Raw genomic sequence first — 17,579 nt, 5'->3', positions numbered from 1 at the left:
AGTAGCTATATGATCGCTCTAAAAGCATTTAAAAAAAAGCCTAAACACTCATAGTGTTGTATACCGATCGACTCAGTTCGAAGAACTGATGTCTGTGTGTACGTGTGTGTCAATGTCTGTATGTATGTGAGCAAAAATGGTCTTTTTTAAGCACTTACTCTAAACCGATTTAATCGCAACAACATCAACAACAACAACAATCTTCCATGGATGGTCCAGGTCTCGTGTCCGTAGAGAACTACCGGTCTTATAAGCGTTTTGTAGATAGTCAGTTTGGTACGGCGGCGAACTCTATTCGATCGGAGCGTCTTACGGAGTCCAAAGTACGTACGATTTCCAGCCACTATGCGCCTCCGAATTTCTCTGCTGGTATCGTTATCGGCGGTCACCAGTGAGCCCAAGTACACGAATTTTTCAACCACCTCGATTTCGTCACCACCGATAGAGACTCGTGGTGGGTGGCTTACATTGACCTCTCTTGAGCCTCTTCCTATCATGTAATGCGTCTTCGACGTGTTGATGACTAGTCCAATCCGTGTAGCTTCGCTTTTCAGTCTGATGTAGGGTTCCTCCATGCTCTCAAAGTTACGTGCCATGATATCAATGTCGTCGGCGAAACCAAATAACTGGACGGACTTCGTGAAAATCGTACCACTCATGTCAATCCCTGCCCTTCGTATTACTCCCTCCAAAGCGACGTTACATAGCAGACACGAAATACCATCACCTTGCCGTAGCCCTCTGCGCGTTTCGAAGGGACTCGAGAATGTCCCGAAATACGCACGTCACCCGATCCATCGTCGACTTGATCAACCGTATCAGTTTATCCGGAAATCCGTTTTCGTGCATTAGCTGCCATAGCTGGTCCCGATCGATTGTATCATATGCGGCTTTGAAGTCGATGAATATATGATGTGTGGACACGTTGTATTCGCGGCATTTCTGCAATACTTGACGTACGGCGAACACCTGGTCTGTGGTAGAGCGTTCACCCATAAATCCCGCTTGGTACTGCTCCACGAACTCTCTTGCAATTGGTGTAACTCGGCGGCATAAAATTTGGGAGAGTACCTTGTAGGCGGCGTTCAGCAATGTGATTGCGCGGTAGTTGCTACAATCCAGCTTATCGCCCTTTTTGTAGATGGAACACACGACACCTTCCATCCACTCCTGCGACAGAACCTCATCCTCCCAAACCTTGGTAATTGTCCAGTGCAGCGCTCTAGCCAGTGCCTCATAACGTGTTTAAACAGCTCTCCTGGTTCTCGCAACAAGTTGCATTCGATCAAAAATCCATTGTTTCATATTGATCGCCAGAACGGGGGAGCACTGTGTTTCATCAACTAACTGACAAACGCCATAACAACCGAACTAGGTAGCAACCGTTCTTTGTTTGACGAAGATCATGCATACTAGAAATATCACGAAATACTATTGCGAGACAATGAGTAATATTATCGCGAAGTTTAGAGTTACTCGCCCCTTGGGTTAAACGCAATTGTTCTCGCACCGATTGTTTCTATCAAGGTTGTTGAATTACAATCATGTTTTATACCGGTAATTGATAAATATCCTATAGGCCTGTTCATGTGACACTGCCGAGACTACACTTGTTCAATCGCTGAACAGGCCCGCCAACCCGAAGCTGTCACTTTCACTGAAAAAATGTCAATTGAAGACAAAATCAGCTGATTTTAAACGTTTAAAGGCCTATTGCTGTTCTGTTGGGGCATACACGGAAATAAATATCTGGAAAAATGAATCACTTGTTTCCAAATATTTTTCAATGTGCTCCAAATTTGGTACACCCGCATGCGCATGATACATTTTATGGTGATCAGTTTAATTAGACTAAGCAGGTAATTTAGTAAACAGTAGCGCCGCAAAGCGGCTGAATCAAAAACTAAACTTGCTGTCACCATAATGGTCCTGACCAATCCAAAACCACAGACAAACATAACACTTGTGAAATGTTGATTCTTCACTAATTTACTGGTCAAATTCAATAGGGTAACGGTACCAATAGTGGAGGTATTAGTAGATCCACAAAAGAAAATATTTTTTAAAAATTGATGATTATGGGAAATTTACTGCTTTATTATCTTAGTCAATAGATAAACTAAGAAATTTGCTAACAAAAATGAGATAGATGCCATTTAACATCAACAATTACCAAATATTGCTTGCACCACTATGGGTACACTGTTCCTTTAGTGGTGGTAAAAAATAATTTTGGTTCCTATAGTGGTGCTATCCATTGATTTCTTATGAGACTCGCCACTATTGGTACAGTTGCACCACTATAGGTGCAAGGGAGTCAATTTTGTTAAGGAAAATCATTGTTTTCAATAGTTTTTCAAGCAAAATCTTCAAGTAAGTTGCATTTAACAGGATATTTAAAGCACGACGCATCAACTGAAACCATCGTAAAGTCTATAAATATGATAAATCTCGTTAAAACCCCACTACCTCCACTATTGGTGCTACCTCCACTAAGGGTACGGCTACCCTAATCATTAGTTGGCCTGTTACAATGGTTTTGATGTTGACTAGCCACTAGCCTGACTAGCCAGTTGACTGAAATCGCTCTCAACAGATAACGAACAACGATAAAACTAAAGCAAAAACTGTTCCAAATCATATCAAACCATGATAACCATTTTATCAAAATTGTATACAAGTGCGAAAAAAAATCGGATAGGCAGCCCGGAAGTGATGATTCTCGATTTTTTCTCGCTCATTTTGTGTACCGCACAGCTGTGTAGAACAAGTTAAAATGTATTATCAGAAACATGTAGCGCCACTCCACAAGGGAGACCATGGCCCAAGTTAATTTGCCCGGATGAAACTCCCAAAGGGTGTGTCCATGTATTTCCCAGATAGGATTTACGGATCGCTCCAACTAATTACGAGCTTATTCTTGCCAAACAGTATCACCCTATCTATCGCAGCATGCTTTACAGCCACGAAGCGGTGTATCTACTTTCGAAGAAAGTAGTGAAAAATGATTGCTTAAAGTTGATTTTCCGATTATTGTCCGCTTAAGTCCCCATAGTGGAACACAGAGATGCATTTGAACACGAGAACGCGTGTTCGTGTTCAAAACGTTCTGAACACTGCACACTGTTCAAGAGCACTGACCTAACTTAGCAACTTGTATCCTAGGAAAACAAATTCAAGCGACGGCATGCTACACTTTATTCGGCTAGTTACGGAACACGTGGGTATCTAACGGATAGAAATCAAGCATGCTCGTATGTTTTTGCATAGTTCCAAATCTAAGGAATCTTAGTTACCATGATCGTTTTGCTTGCGTACTAACCCAGTGCACACTGAACTGTGTTCAGAGTTCAAAACTAAGAACACCAAGGCACGCTCTTGGCTCATGTTCTGTTCAGGATGCATCTCTGGTGGAACATCAGTTGGCTATTTTTAAACGAACGAAAATTGCACAAAAATTCAGCCCATGAACGATTTCATTAGTGTTTTCTTTTTCAAAAGCTTGCCCAGAACTAGGGTTTCTTACCCCATTCCCGGCCTAACATGCGTACGACTGCATTATTTAATTGATATTTATGACAGGAAGCAACTTTTCCTGAATTTTGTGGGCTGTATAATACTGCAATGGTGTTCACTTCTGCTTAAAGCTATTCGCTAGCTATTCGTGCTAAATATCGTTCAAAAAAGCTTTTATTTGATTTAAAATAACGAGGTGCAGCACTCATTTCAGTCATAGCGATTTGCCATTCCGGCACACGTAAAACCAGTTCCCGGCCTAAACAAAATTTTACTCGATCTCTCAACATTTTACTCCCATTCTCTCTCGGGACGGTAGAAAATGAGACGTTAACAAAAATATGCACGTTCCACGACAACAAGATGCCAGATGGTATTATTTATAATCATTTTTATTTGGTTGAGAAGACATATATTCGCACGAACTGTTCATGGCGAATCTGGAGAACAACCTACAAGAACAAGGAATACTACCCCAGAAGTGGTGGAGATACGTCGACGACTTTTTCAGCATCATCAACTGAAAGGATCTACCTAGGATTTTGGAAGCGATAAACAACGTGCATAAGGACATCAAATTTACCTTCGAAGAGGAAAAAGAAGGTAAACTACCTTTCTTGGATTTACTAGTCATCAGGGAAGCAAATACAACATTGAGCCTCGAAATCTACAGGAAGCCCACGAACACCATGAGAGTCATCCCATATACATCGAACCATTCGTACCAACACAAAATGGCAGCATTTCATCACATGATCCACAGGATGCAGACGATACCCCTGAGCGAAGAAGGAAAAACGAAGGAACTACAATACATCTTGGAAACAGCGAAGATCAACGGATACCAGGAGAGGACTATACGAGCGATCATCAACAAGAAGGAAAGGACCCTACGACGAAATGGACATACAACGCTGACACCGATAGAGGAGCCGCTGAAAAGAGTTTCGGTCCCATATGATAAACACATCACCAACCAGCTACGCCCTCGACTAAGGAAATTCGGCATCGATCTACTATTCTCCAGTAGAAGCAACCAACTCATGTCTCTATTGGGTTCAACGAAGGATAAAGTAGAAATGTTGAATAAGGCAGGCGTTTATAAGATAAGTTGTTCCCAATGTGAAAAAATCTATGTAGGCCAAACAAAAAGATCATTAGATAAAAGGTTCAAGGAACATATGGCGGAAGTGAGTAAGGCGAAAAGAGAAAACGAATAAGGGATTACATTACGAATTTAGATCTAAGGTAGCAGAGCATGTGTATAAGGAAAATCACCCAATTACGGCATCAAATATTAAAATCTTAAGAAATGTCTCTTCCCAATGGAAACTCGATGTAGCTGAGAGTTTGGAAATCCACCGACAGGTACAAACAGCGCTGTTGAATAAGGATCAGGGAAATGGCAGCTCTTGGCTCTTCAAGTTTCTACCTAAACAATAAAGTAATTTACTGTATAGGTAAATAAAGTAGGCAAATAAGATTAGATTAGGTACCTAGCGTAGTATAAATAGTGTAAGTTGCGATTGTTTTCTTCAAGTCGAGTCAAGTACAAGCAATGAAGACGACCACACAGTTGTGGTCGAAATACGTATCTGCAAAGATAACGAAAATTAACTGGTGGAATTAAATGGACAGTACTTAATTCGTCTTAGACGGTTTAATACATTCCACTAAAAGAGCTTAATATATTTTTCTGAACTTAAAGCAATGGTTGTATCGAGCACTGTGACGATTTTCAGGTAGGTGTTTATTTGATGATACCGTTTTGTAAAAGTGGAAAGAATCACTCCGGCTCAGTGGTGTGGCAACGGAGAGCGAAGTTTTGAAATCTAATTTTTTGTTTTCTACAATTGGATCAATTAGGAGTAAAACAAGTGGTTCGAATATATTGAGTATTGTGAAAGATAAATGGGAGACTTTTTGAAAACTATCAATCATAAACCTACGGCTTCCAAACAGTATAAATCATTAGTTTTCTATGCAGTGAGCCGGGAATCGTGTCCATAGGCCCAAGTAGTGATTTACCCTACTCAGTTTTATGATCGATTTCACAAAAAACCTTCTTCAAACACTATCAAACTGGTAGCTCTATATGAAGAAGAGCAACCCCTGTCGAATATCTCAGATTTGTTAAGTCGAATGAAATTTGTAGCTCATGACAACTGACGAGTGGTTGACTGTCCATGGCGACAACCTAATTGCTCATCAGCAAAAATCAAATTCTCATAAATATGAATAGAATGTAACAATAATCTTTCCAGCTTACCGACCAGGATAACAAAACAAAATTATATTAAACTTATAACAACGTTAGATATTTATAGCGGGTTAGGGACAAAAGGTCGAAAGACAAAACGTCGAAAGGACAAAAGGTCGAAAGACAAAACGTCGAAAGACAAAAGGTCGAAGGGACAAATGGTCGAAAAGGACAAAAGGTCGAAAGGGACAAAAGGTCGAAAGGACAAAACGTCGAACGAGACAAAAGGTCGAAAGGACAAAACGTCGAACAGGACAAAAAGTCGGAAGGACAAAACGTCGAACGAGACAAAACGTCGAACGAGACAAAAGGTCGAAAGGGACATAAGTTTGAGATTGGCAAGAAACTGAAACGGAGAAAATCAATCTCGCCCCAGAGTTGCCCTACACAGTTAGCAAAAACTCTGCTCTTTTGTATTTACATTTTTTAACGATTAAATGAAATTCATTCAATAAGTACCAGTAATAGATGGATGCTTGAGTTTTCTAAATGTCACTTCGATCAAATACACCGGCGTGTACTATACGCCGGTGTATTTTAAATGCGTGCGCCTGCGTGGTATAGGACAACTCTGTCTCGCGAAATACAAGCTTTATTCATTTGTTATTAACAATCTTTTTTATCTATTTCAGAACTATCTAGATATTCATAATATTGTCTTATAGTAATTACTCCTTCTTAGAAAATTGCTCATTCTTCAACTTTGATTGATTAGATGAGTGCGTTATTTCTGCTTAAAGTTAAATGCATTTCATAAATTCTTTTGGAATACATCCATATTAACTTGTTCTTGATAGACCTTTTGTCCCTTTCGACCTTTTGTCCTTTTCGACCTTTTGTCCCTCTCGACCTTTTGTCCTTTTCGACCTTTTGTCCCGTTCGACCTTTTGTGCCTTTCGACCTTTTGTCGTTTCGACCTTCTGTCCCTTTCGACGTTTTGTCTTTTCGACCTTTTTTCCTTTCGACCTTTTGTATTTTAGACCTTTTGTCTTTCGACCTTTTGTCCTTTCGACCTTTTGTCTTTCGACCTTTTGTCATAGATTCATTTATAACAACTGTTGATATAATTTAGCTATTGCCTTTATTTTCGAATAAATATTTTAATAAATTTAAAACAGTTAGTTGTTAGTTTTTCCATTTGCTATAATCCTCTGTTGTTTTAAATACTGATGGAACACGTTTTATAATAGAACTGTTACAAAAATGCATTTAATATCACCGAAGGGGCGGGCGGTTACCCTCCAATATCTTTTCCGAACTAAATCTATCACATGTTGTACATATGCATAATCAAGTTTCAGACATAGTAATTAATTTCCACACCGGGTGGCTTAATGCCCGGCATATAGGCAATTAACTTTGAATGTACTAAATAACATGGACTGTTATTAATCTGTTACAGTACTCTAGTCGGGTTACTTAATGAAGAAAGCAAACTGCTCAATTATCACCCATATTGGAAGCCTCAGCTGGGTTTTAGTCCGACTTCAAAGTTGCAGCAATTTTGAACATTTGTTAAATAAACTAACTCACAATGATAAACCGATGGGATAGATAGAATCAGGTTCAATTTGCTCAAAAACCTCCCAGACGCTTATTGAATTTGTTCAATCAGTTCATGGAGTCTAACATTGTTCCGGATAATTGGAGGCAAGTGAGGGTGATTGCCATCCAAAAGCCCGGAAAACCTACGTCGGATTGTCATTCATATCGTCCTATCGCGATGCTGTCGTGTATTCGGAAGCTGATGGAGAAGATGATTCTCTTCCGGCTAGACAAATGGGTTGAATCGAATGGTTTGTTGTCAGATACGCAATCTGGTTTTCGTAGGGGAAAGGGAACGAACGACTGTCTTGCGTTGCTTTCTTCAGAAATTCAGTTAACTTTCGCTAAAAAAGAGCAAATGGGCTCAGTGTTTTTGGACATTAAGGGGGCTTTTGATTCAGTTTGCGTCGATATCTTATCCGACAAACTCCACTCGTGTGGTTTTTCACCAATTTTGAACAACTATTTGTACAATTTGTTGTCAGAGAAGCGTATGAGTTTTTCTCATGGTGACCTGGCAACTTCAAGAATTAGCTACATGGGTCTCCCCCAGGGCTCATGTTTGAGTCCCCTTCTTTACAATTTTTACGTAAGAGATATTGATGAATGTCTCATGCCAAATTGCTCGTTAAGGCAGCTTGCAGATGATTGTGTTGTATCCGTTTCGGGTCCAACAGCGGTTGATCTGCAAGGACCATTGCAAGATACTTTGGACAATTTGTCTACTTGGGCTTTAAAGCTGGGTATCGAATTCTCTCCGGAGAAAACTGAGATGGTTGTCTTTTCAAAAAAACATAATCCGGCACAGTTCCCTCTTCAACTGATGGGTAAGACAATCACTCACAGCATATCTTCTAAATACCTCGGGGTCTGGTTCGACTCGAAAAGCACCTTCGGGAAGCACATTGTGTATCTGACACAAAAATGCCAGAAACGAATCAACTTCATGCGAACAATAACCGGAACATAATGGGGAGCGCACCCCGAAGATCTCATCACGTTGTATCGAACAACAATTCTGTCGGTTCTCGAATACGGTAGTTTCTGCTTCCAGTCCGCAGCAAAAACTCACATGCTGAAGCTTCAAAGGATTCAGTACCGCTGTCTCCGTATCGCGTTGGGTTGTATGAATTCCACTCATACAATGAGTTTAGAAGTACTTGCGGGAGTACTTCCTTTGACAGATCGTTTCACGGAATTATCGTTACGGTTCCTCCTCCGTTGTGAGGTTCTCAATCCATTGGTCATTAACAACTTCGAGAAACTGCTTGAACAAAATTCTCAATCTCGATTCATGAGTATTTACCACTGGTATATGACGCTAGAGGTAAGCCCATTTTCGGTTGACACCAATCGTGCTAACTTCTTAGACTCCTACAGTTCCTCTGTATCATTTGATCTGTCCATGAAACAGGAGGTTCATGGAATACCAGACTTCCTTCGTGCGAAGGTAATACCTCCATTATTTGCAAGCAAATACGGGCACGCCAGCCAGGAGAGAAGCTTTTTTACAGATGGGTTAAAATCGAATGACTCCACTGGTTTAATTGTTTTTGACGTTTTCCATAGCGCCTATTTTAAGCTCAAAGAGCCTAGTTCCGTGTATACTGCTGATCTAGCAGTTATACACTATTCACTCGAGCAAAATGCATTCCTGCCTCCTGACCACTTTTTCATCTTCACCGACAGTCTAAGTTCCTTGGAGGCTGTTCGGTCAATGAAACTCGGTTAGGCACTCAGCGTATCTTCTGAATGGGATACGGAAAGCTTTGAGTGCTTTATCAAAACGGTCTTACACAATCACCATGGCCTGGGTCCCTTCTCATTGCTCGATTCCGGGCAATGAGAAAGCGGACACTTTGGCTAAAGAGTGGGCGCTATGGAAGGTGATATTTATGATCGACAAATCACCTTTGATGAATTTTTCTCATTAGTTCGTCAGGAAACCTTGATCAGCTGGCAACAAAATGGACAAATTGGAGATGGGTAGATGGTTGTATTCAATTCGTCAACAGGTATCGAGGCGACCATGGTTCAAAAAATTGAATTTGGGACGAGATTTCATTCGAACCATGTGTCGTCTAATGTCCAATCACTACTCTTTAAATGCACATCTTTTTCGAGTGGGGCTCTCAGAAGGCAATCTCTGTGTTTGCGGCGCGGATTACCAAGACATTTTTCATGTCGTGTGGGCGTGCGAGGAGCATCGTGGCCCCAGATCTGCGCTAACTGAATATCTGCGGGTCCGAGGAAAGCAGCCGAGGTCTATTAGGGAAGTGTTGGCGGGTCTTGATCTCGAATACATGTCCCTTGTCCACCGTTTTCTGAAAGTGGCTGATGTTAGACTGTAATCGTCGTCCACCCATCCCTTTCGTTGTCGTAGTCCTTTAAGAATGTCTCCCTCTTGTTGTCTACCGTTAAATCCCACTCGTATGTCTTCCTCTCGCTGCTGTCTTCCAAAAAATGTTTATCTCGTTACAGATGTGAAACATCGCCAATGATATCAACTGAATATCCACATCATATGTAATTAACTTAAGCACCCTAAATTCCCTTCCTTTCCTTCAATATTATTGTATTCCCTAACCTCGACCAAACCGCGAGTCTTACGGTTCCTCAAAATTAACATTAGTGTATAAGAATCATAATAAACTGTATTTAAAAACATGATTCCGGCTCCGTAACGCTTCACGGCAAATGAGCCTTCCAAATAAAAGATAGATAAAAAAAAAATGATAAACCGACCCCGGGCCTATTTTTAATATTGTTACTAATAGATTTCACTTCATACAAATGAGTTCCAAACAATGCAATAGTTTGAAAACATTCTCTTGCTTGCGAAAGCTTACGAATCTCCGCATAATCTGATCTTCAATTGGACTGGTGAGACCCAAACTTGAAATTATGAGCTCTCTGCTGCAAAACTACTGAGCAAGGTTTTGAGTCTTTTCACCATTTGCTTATAAAATTTTATTTCTCTTTTTATGCACTGGAATATGCTCATGAGGATTTAAAAAAAAATTAGTTGGTTTCCAAAAAGATTTCCTACTGGGATTCAATCTTGCGATTTGATTATTCAAATTGGCAGGGTAAATCCAGGGTGAGATGCCATTCCTATTTAAAAATCTATGTATTTCTCCAAAATAGTAAGTAAAATTAAAACATGACTTATTGTCTTAGACAAAGACACTATATACAAAGACGGGAAGTCTGATCCCTGAACAAATAAATCACCAGGCAACTCTGCGTGCGCAACACTGCTGATGCTGGATATACTTTCCATATTGGTCTATTTGAATTTCATAATTCAAAAATATTTTATTTGTATCGTGTTCAACCACCCAATAAAAAGCCACAATTCACTATAAACATGTTTAATTGATTTTCAACCACATACGAACCCTTTTTTACCTAAATCCATCAACAAATAATCAAATCATAATAGGTACAAACATATTTATTCGTGCTGATTCAAATGAACCCTTGTCAAATGTTGCGCGAGATATTTTGGAATGACAGGTCTCTTGCTCGATTGGAATGACACTGACAGTAAATTTGGAATTCCAATTGGAGCATTTCCCGTCTTTGTTTATAGTGTCTTTAGTTTTAGATAGTTTTGGAATGCCATTATACAATGTAGAACATTGGAAAAGACGCAAATTGATTTGTTTCTCATTATAGTGGTGTTTTCAGTGATGGCATGATAACAATAAAAAACGATACATTCCTCAGAGACATGTGACATCGCATTTCAGTCCGACGATTTATTATTTCAGAATATTGATATGACTTTTGATCTATTAGGAATTGTTCTTGAAATATTGTACGAAAAACCAGCTCAAAACGCAAGCATTCTGAATTGTATTGACATAGAACATAGAATTCAAATGATTGTTACATAATACTCTTCTCTGCAACAGCATACGATTGAAAATGAGGAAGTGCTCTTCTGTTTTTTATGCTAAGTTTAGACAAGGAAAGTGTATTGAACAAGTCGCTTGAATTGAACGAGTGAACATCTTCATTCAATTCACTTGAACGAAAAAAATATTGAAAATCTTCAACTTTTGGCAAGTCAATTGAATTCAACTCAGTTGTTCAATTCACTTGTCCTGTCAAAACTTATAGCATTATAGAATGACCACAGGGTGTTATCACAAGTCCCTTTCAACGGTACAGTTCCCATCTAATTCCCACTGAACATCAGTGAATAATGATACACCCAGGTTTTTTTTACACGGTTTGATTTTAGTCGTTTAAGACCTTCAGCGTCAATGAAACAATGAGTTAACTCCACGAAAAAATTCACAAAAAATCAAAGAAAATTCAGGGGGTATTTAAAAAGCTGTGCAAGTTTAGGTTAACCGAGAAATTAATGAATTCCAACCGTGTAAAAAAAAACCTGGGTGTACTCATGTTTTTTCGCTATCAGGATTGCTGACAAAAAAGTGGGTACAATCCTTTAGTTCAATCTGAGACGAAAAATGACAAATGCATGAGGATTACTACCTCCTGCAACGCCCATCTTTACCATTACTTGGAAAGGGAAGAAAAATATATATGTTGAACTTATATAGCGAGAGGTCCCGACTTCTTCTTAAGTACCACGGAGTAAGTTGCTGGCGAAGCTATATGCGTTGGGTTAGAATATGCTTGGAGCTGGAAAGGTAACCTGGTAGATCTTACACCGTGAAACATTACGTAAAGGTGTCTACTACACCTCGTTTTGAGTAACATTTAACCATTAGCTAAAAAATCTATAACGTACCACTACGTCACGGGTCGATGAAGTTATTGGGTTCCGAGCCTATGAAACGAGAATTGCAACTACATGATAACCCCTGATTTACTGTATGTGAAACCTTTATGGCAGCTGCCGTAAAGCATGGGTTGGCGGAAGCATGGGTTAGTTAGGAATGTTCAACAAACCGTAAAATATATTCTGCATGGCTTGGAATTTCCGGAATTCAGCATAGGCAAAACCTCAATTTTTTCAGCAGGCGTATTAATGTAATAGCACTTTGTAACACCAAAATCTAAGTGTATCGAGTTGGGCTAGTAAATCATATTGTCTCTTCAATGAATTCAAAAACACATTCTAAAATTGTTCGAATGAAATGACCCTCAACTGGACAAGAATCGAACACACCCAACATCCGCATTAACAATTCCACGCGTTTGGTTTCAAGTCAAACCACAGTTTCCAACCCAAATTGTTCCAAAGATAACTCGCGTTCGTGAAATACCCCACACGATCGGCAGACAAACAAACCACTTCCACCACCGCGCCGTGACATTCAAAATTCATCGTTATCATAGTCGTTGCATTCCATTTTTGTACCACTAACTTCGACATGGCGCATTTTTTTCAATGAATAATATTTGGGTCATCATCAGCGAAAATATGCGCATTTTGTGTCCGTCCGACTGTAAACACTCTTGCAGGTGAGACTATGAGACACAAACAAAACAATCCTCTGACCCATGCCATGTTGAATGCCCCAACAAGCAACCAAGAAGGCACAGTGCCCGTCCACCACCGTTGACCCAGAGACGCGCTTTGACACTGCATATCAAGATGAATGTGACGTCGCAACCGTCTTCACCTCCGTCGATGCATAGAAATGATTCGCGACGGATTTTTCGCTCGGTAATTGTGGGCGCGCGATCAGGTCTATTACATAATCGAAAGCGGACCCTACTCGCGTGCCGCCGCCGCACCGATGCGATGTTGTCCATTGACTGAACGCGCAAGTAGAGAGGTGAACTCTGTACAAAGCACCGTACTTCTGAGAGCCCCAGGGAGGTCTGGACTGGCTTGCTGTGAACTCAATAAGGCGCAGTGCTTGCCATATGTGCTTATTGGTGCCATTGATTGTTGGCTTGCTCCAGCAGACCTACGTCGTCGTCGTCGTCGTCGTGAGATTCAGCTTTCACTGATTGGTTGATTGTAATTACCATCACTTACGGACTGACTGATTTGTCTTCGCGTATGGAATGACCTTCGGTGTTGTAATCCTGTTTTTGGTTGGTTATTCAGTGGGTACCTACTTACTTTTATGTTCAGTATCTGTGTCACCAAAGTTTGACGAACTCGGTGCAGAAAATAACTAATCTTGATTGTTGATAAACGCATTTGACGCGTGATGCATCTTTCCTGTTCTACGATCCTATTTCTATTCTTTGAGCTCATAAATGAACATTTCTTGAAGTTCCACACGACTGAGCGCTAGTGGTTCAATGTTTGAATATGGTTGCATCGTATGGCATAGTCAGGTAAGTCGCTTTTGAACTCAACGACCGTAAGAATAAGGTCAAAAAACTATATTTGGAAAAGGTTATTAGAGTAAGAAGAGGGGTCTCCAGTAGCCTTGCGAGCAAAGGCGTAGGATTGCCAATCCGGAGATGGCGAGTTCGATTCTCGGTCCGGTCTAGGATGTTTTCGGGTTGGAAACATTCTCGACACCCTGGGCATAGTGTATCCATTGCTTTTGCCACACAAGATACATACTTATGCAATGGCGGGCATAGAAAAGCTTTCAATTAATAACTGAGGAAATGCTAATAGAATACTAAGTTGAAAAGCTAGGCCAAGTTCCAGTTGGAATGTAGAGCCATTGAAGAAGAAGAAGAAGAAGAGTAAGAAGAGCGTTTGTAAAAACGTTTGAATATGCCAACCATTAAGCGCTGCTGCCGCCACCACTTTCGTTCTGTGCGCACATCAATTTTTAAACTGTACCAATGAAGAATATTCGGCGCACACTGGGGCAGCCCTGGTTAAAACATGGAATAAACCTCTCAGTCATTGAAATGATTAAATTGGCCATATGTGTCAGCGAAGTTTCAATATACATCAATGCCGACATTTTGGTCAATATTCACAACTAGTTTATTTGTGGACGCAGTAGCGCCCGTGGCAAGTGTTTTTTTGTTCAATATAAACGGTTCATTAAATCATGCATTAAAATAAAAACAAAATTTTTCTGTTGTCTGTGATTTATTTCATCAAATGCTGTGTCTGGTTGTTTAAAATTGTTACTGGTTTTGTTTTATGCATCTGATAGTAAAAAAAATTAAGTGTCAAATGTTTTTTTTTATTTGTGAGAATTTTCCCGCGTGCTGCGTCTGGTTGGCTAGTCACCGGACAGACCAACAGGGCTATTATATATAGTATTTTTAGCGATGTTCGCAAAGAAGTCCCATACGCTCAATTGGCCAAACAGTGTTTATAAAGTGTGATTTTTTCAGAGAAGTTGCTTTTCACTTAAATTCGATGAAACTTGCTGAAAATTAAAAAAAAAAACCTACTGCGATGATTTATTTGCTTATTTTGAAAAGAAAGACCAAAAAATGACAATTGTTCAGTAATTTTACTTTTTCAACACTTTTACTAAGGTACACTGGGGGAAGTGGAAAAAGGGGGTAAGTGTAAAAATCGACTCAAAAAATTGGAATTGTACATACATTACAGTTTTTACCACATCATAACATTATGCAAGAAGATATTTTGATGCTCACACTAATACTATGTTGAAATTTGTATAATACATACACTAACACGGTTAACGCTTGAACTGTAATTTTAGGTTTCGCGAAAAGTTGATTTTTGCATTCATAAAATCAATTCTTATTTGTACCAATTGTCCCTTTTTCAAGTGAATTTATATCACAGGTTACTATTACAATACAATTAAACTAATCCCATTCAATTTGTAGTGGTTTGTACCATGAAAGCAAATAATTCAAAGAATTTACACTTACCCCTGGTATCAAACACTGCGGGGGAAGTGGATAATGCTCTAATTATGCATTTTTTAGTCTTTCCTCCAGGGTTTATTTCGATAGCTGCGAATCTTAATATGTTCCTTCTTTGTTATCATTGTGATTCCAGTGGTGATTGGACTAATATAAATGAGAAAATGCCTGATTAATCCACCTATCGGTATTGATGCCTTTCACATGTTCTACATATGAAAAAAAGGTATAAAAAAGTTAAAAATAGCACAGATAGGTAAATATATTCTATAATTCACATTAATTTTTATTCATAACAAGTATCGCCGTTAAATGCAATTTTTTTACGAACAAATTGGTTAAGGACAAGTGCTTAAGAGTAGCTGATAATTTTGTGCGTGCTTTGCGCACACACATAAATTACAAATACGCACATTAGGGTGGCTCAAATTAGTATGGGAAAAACTTTGTTCAATTTTTTTGATGGGCCGCCTCCTTATTCGGTTCTATTTGATGCCCTGATGCTCTGGACAAAATTTCAGCCAAATCGGTCAACGTTTGGGCAGTGCTAAACTCGTTGGAAGTTTATATGGAAAAATGTATGCAGAAACATCCAAAAACAGTAAATTGCAGCTGGACTACATAACTTACGATGAAGAACTATGATACTCATTCAGATCTTGGAGAATTTAATACAGAATGTTATGCAGAAAACCGCGAGAAGATTCGAGTTTGCCCGGCTAAGTTATTAGCATTTCTCTGCAGTGAGGTTTGAGCAAATTTCGTTTCTTTTACCTTTGAAAAGAAATAAATTCACCCTCACAACACTCCAGTAAAATGCTAATATCTTTGCGTAATAAACTCTAATCTTCTCGCGGTTTTCAGCATAACATTCTGTATTTTATTTTACAAGAACTGAATGAGTATCATGGTTCTTGATCTTAAATTGTGCCGTCCAACTGCAAATCACTGTTTTTGGATGTTTCTGCATACATTTTCCATATAAACTCCAACGAGTTTAGCACCGCTCCAAAACGTTGACCGATTTGGCTGACATTTTGTCCAGAGCATCAGGGCATCAAATAGAACCGAATAAGAGGGCGGCCCATCAAAAAATTTGAAAAAGTGTTTTTTGAGCCACCCTAACGCACATACAGACATCATCTCAATTCGTTAAACTAAGTTGATTAGTTTATAACTCTGTAAGTCCCATTTTTTCTTTAAAAAGTTCATCTTTGGGGCGAACATACAGATTATACGTACACTTAGTATTCGAGAAGGCAAAACCAGCCCTCCCCTAGCTATTACGAGAATTCCTTGAGGATCTATTCCGTTAAGGTAATGAAATCATTCCACAAAAGATACTCAGAGCAATTATTGTATTTATTTTAGTTATATGTAACTACTCATCACAATTGAAGATCAAGTTAAAATGGGTTTTCCGCTTACCCCATCCCACTGGGTTAAGTGGAAAAAACAACTCCTTATTTTTAAATCTCTTTCCACAAATTTCAAGCGACCAAAATGGTATGAATTACCGCACAGTTGGTGCAAAATTGACTGTTTTTGATAGCCCATTTTGATTGAACCCATTTAGATCGTTTAAACTGGTTTTACACTAATTTAAACATGCACTATCGATTTTTCCTTTTCCACTTCCCCCAGTGTACCTTATTTGATATTGTTCAAAATCGTGTATTTTACCACAATTCGTGGCTGTGATCCAGTTAAAAAAAAAAAGATTTCTGGTGAAAAATCGCGATAAAAGGCGAATTTATAGCTTTTTCACATATGCCGTTTATGCGAAGGGGCAGAGTCGGGCAGGTGTTTTAATCAGCAATGGACAGAAAAATTCATGCCCTTTCATACAAACACTTTCCCAAAGGCATACTTTCCGATATTTTTTTTCAAATTGAATTTTACTGAATGCTATCAATACTAATAAAAAATACATCCTAATGATTTTGGTAAATAATGGAACAAAATGTTACTATTAATAAAATTAAAATTCATATCGCATGTAATAAAAATATTCTTAAGAACTAATGAAATATTGCTATTGCCCCCCCCCCCCTTAGGTTGAACAATATTCTGTCAGTAACTACGGAACTGAAGCTTAAAGGGACAAAGTATGCTTTTATGAAATATCTTGTACGATAAATTACTTCATATATTGGAAACCTGTAGAATAGCTCAAGGCAATGGTCCCCCAATAGTGGGTCACGTGGGCTGCTAATTGCAAATGACAAATCTTGATAACTGAATAGTAAGTTATCAGTTATCAGATAAATGTGAGAATATGAATGCTGAACTAAAAAAGAAATAGAATTTTTTTAAATGTTGACATTTTGGTAAATAAAATTAAGTCCAATCCAATTCAAACCAAATCTAATTCCACTTCAAATCAAATCGAAATCCAATCCAAATACATTCAAAATCGAATCCGAATTTAATTGGAATTTCATTTAAATTCAGTCCAAATCCTCTCAAAACCTAATCCAAATTCTATTTAAATTTGTCGATC

This window comes from Armigeres subalbatus, unplaced genomic scaffold, assembly GCF_024139115.2.
Source record: "Armigeres subalbatus isolate Guangzhou_Male unplaced genomic scaffold, GZ_Asu_2 Contig421, whole genome shotgun sequence".
NCBI lineage: Eukaryota > Metazoa > Arthropoda > Insecta > Diptera > Culicidae > Armigeres > Armigeres subalbatus.
This window is presented reverse-complemented; position numbering follows the sequence as displayed.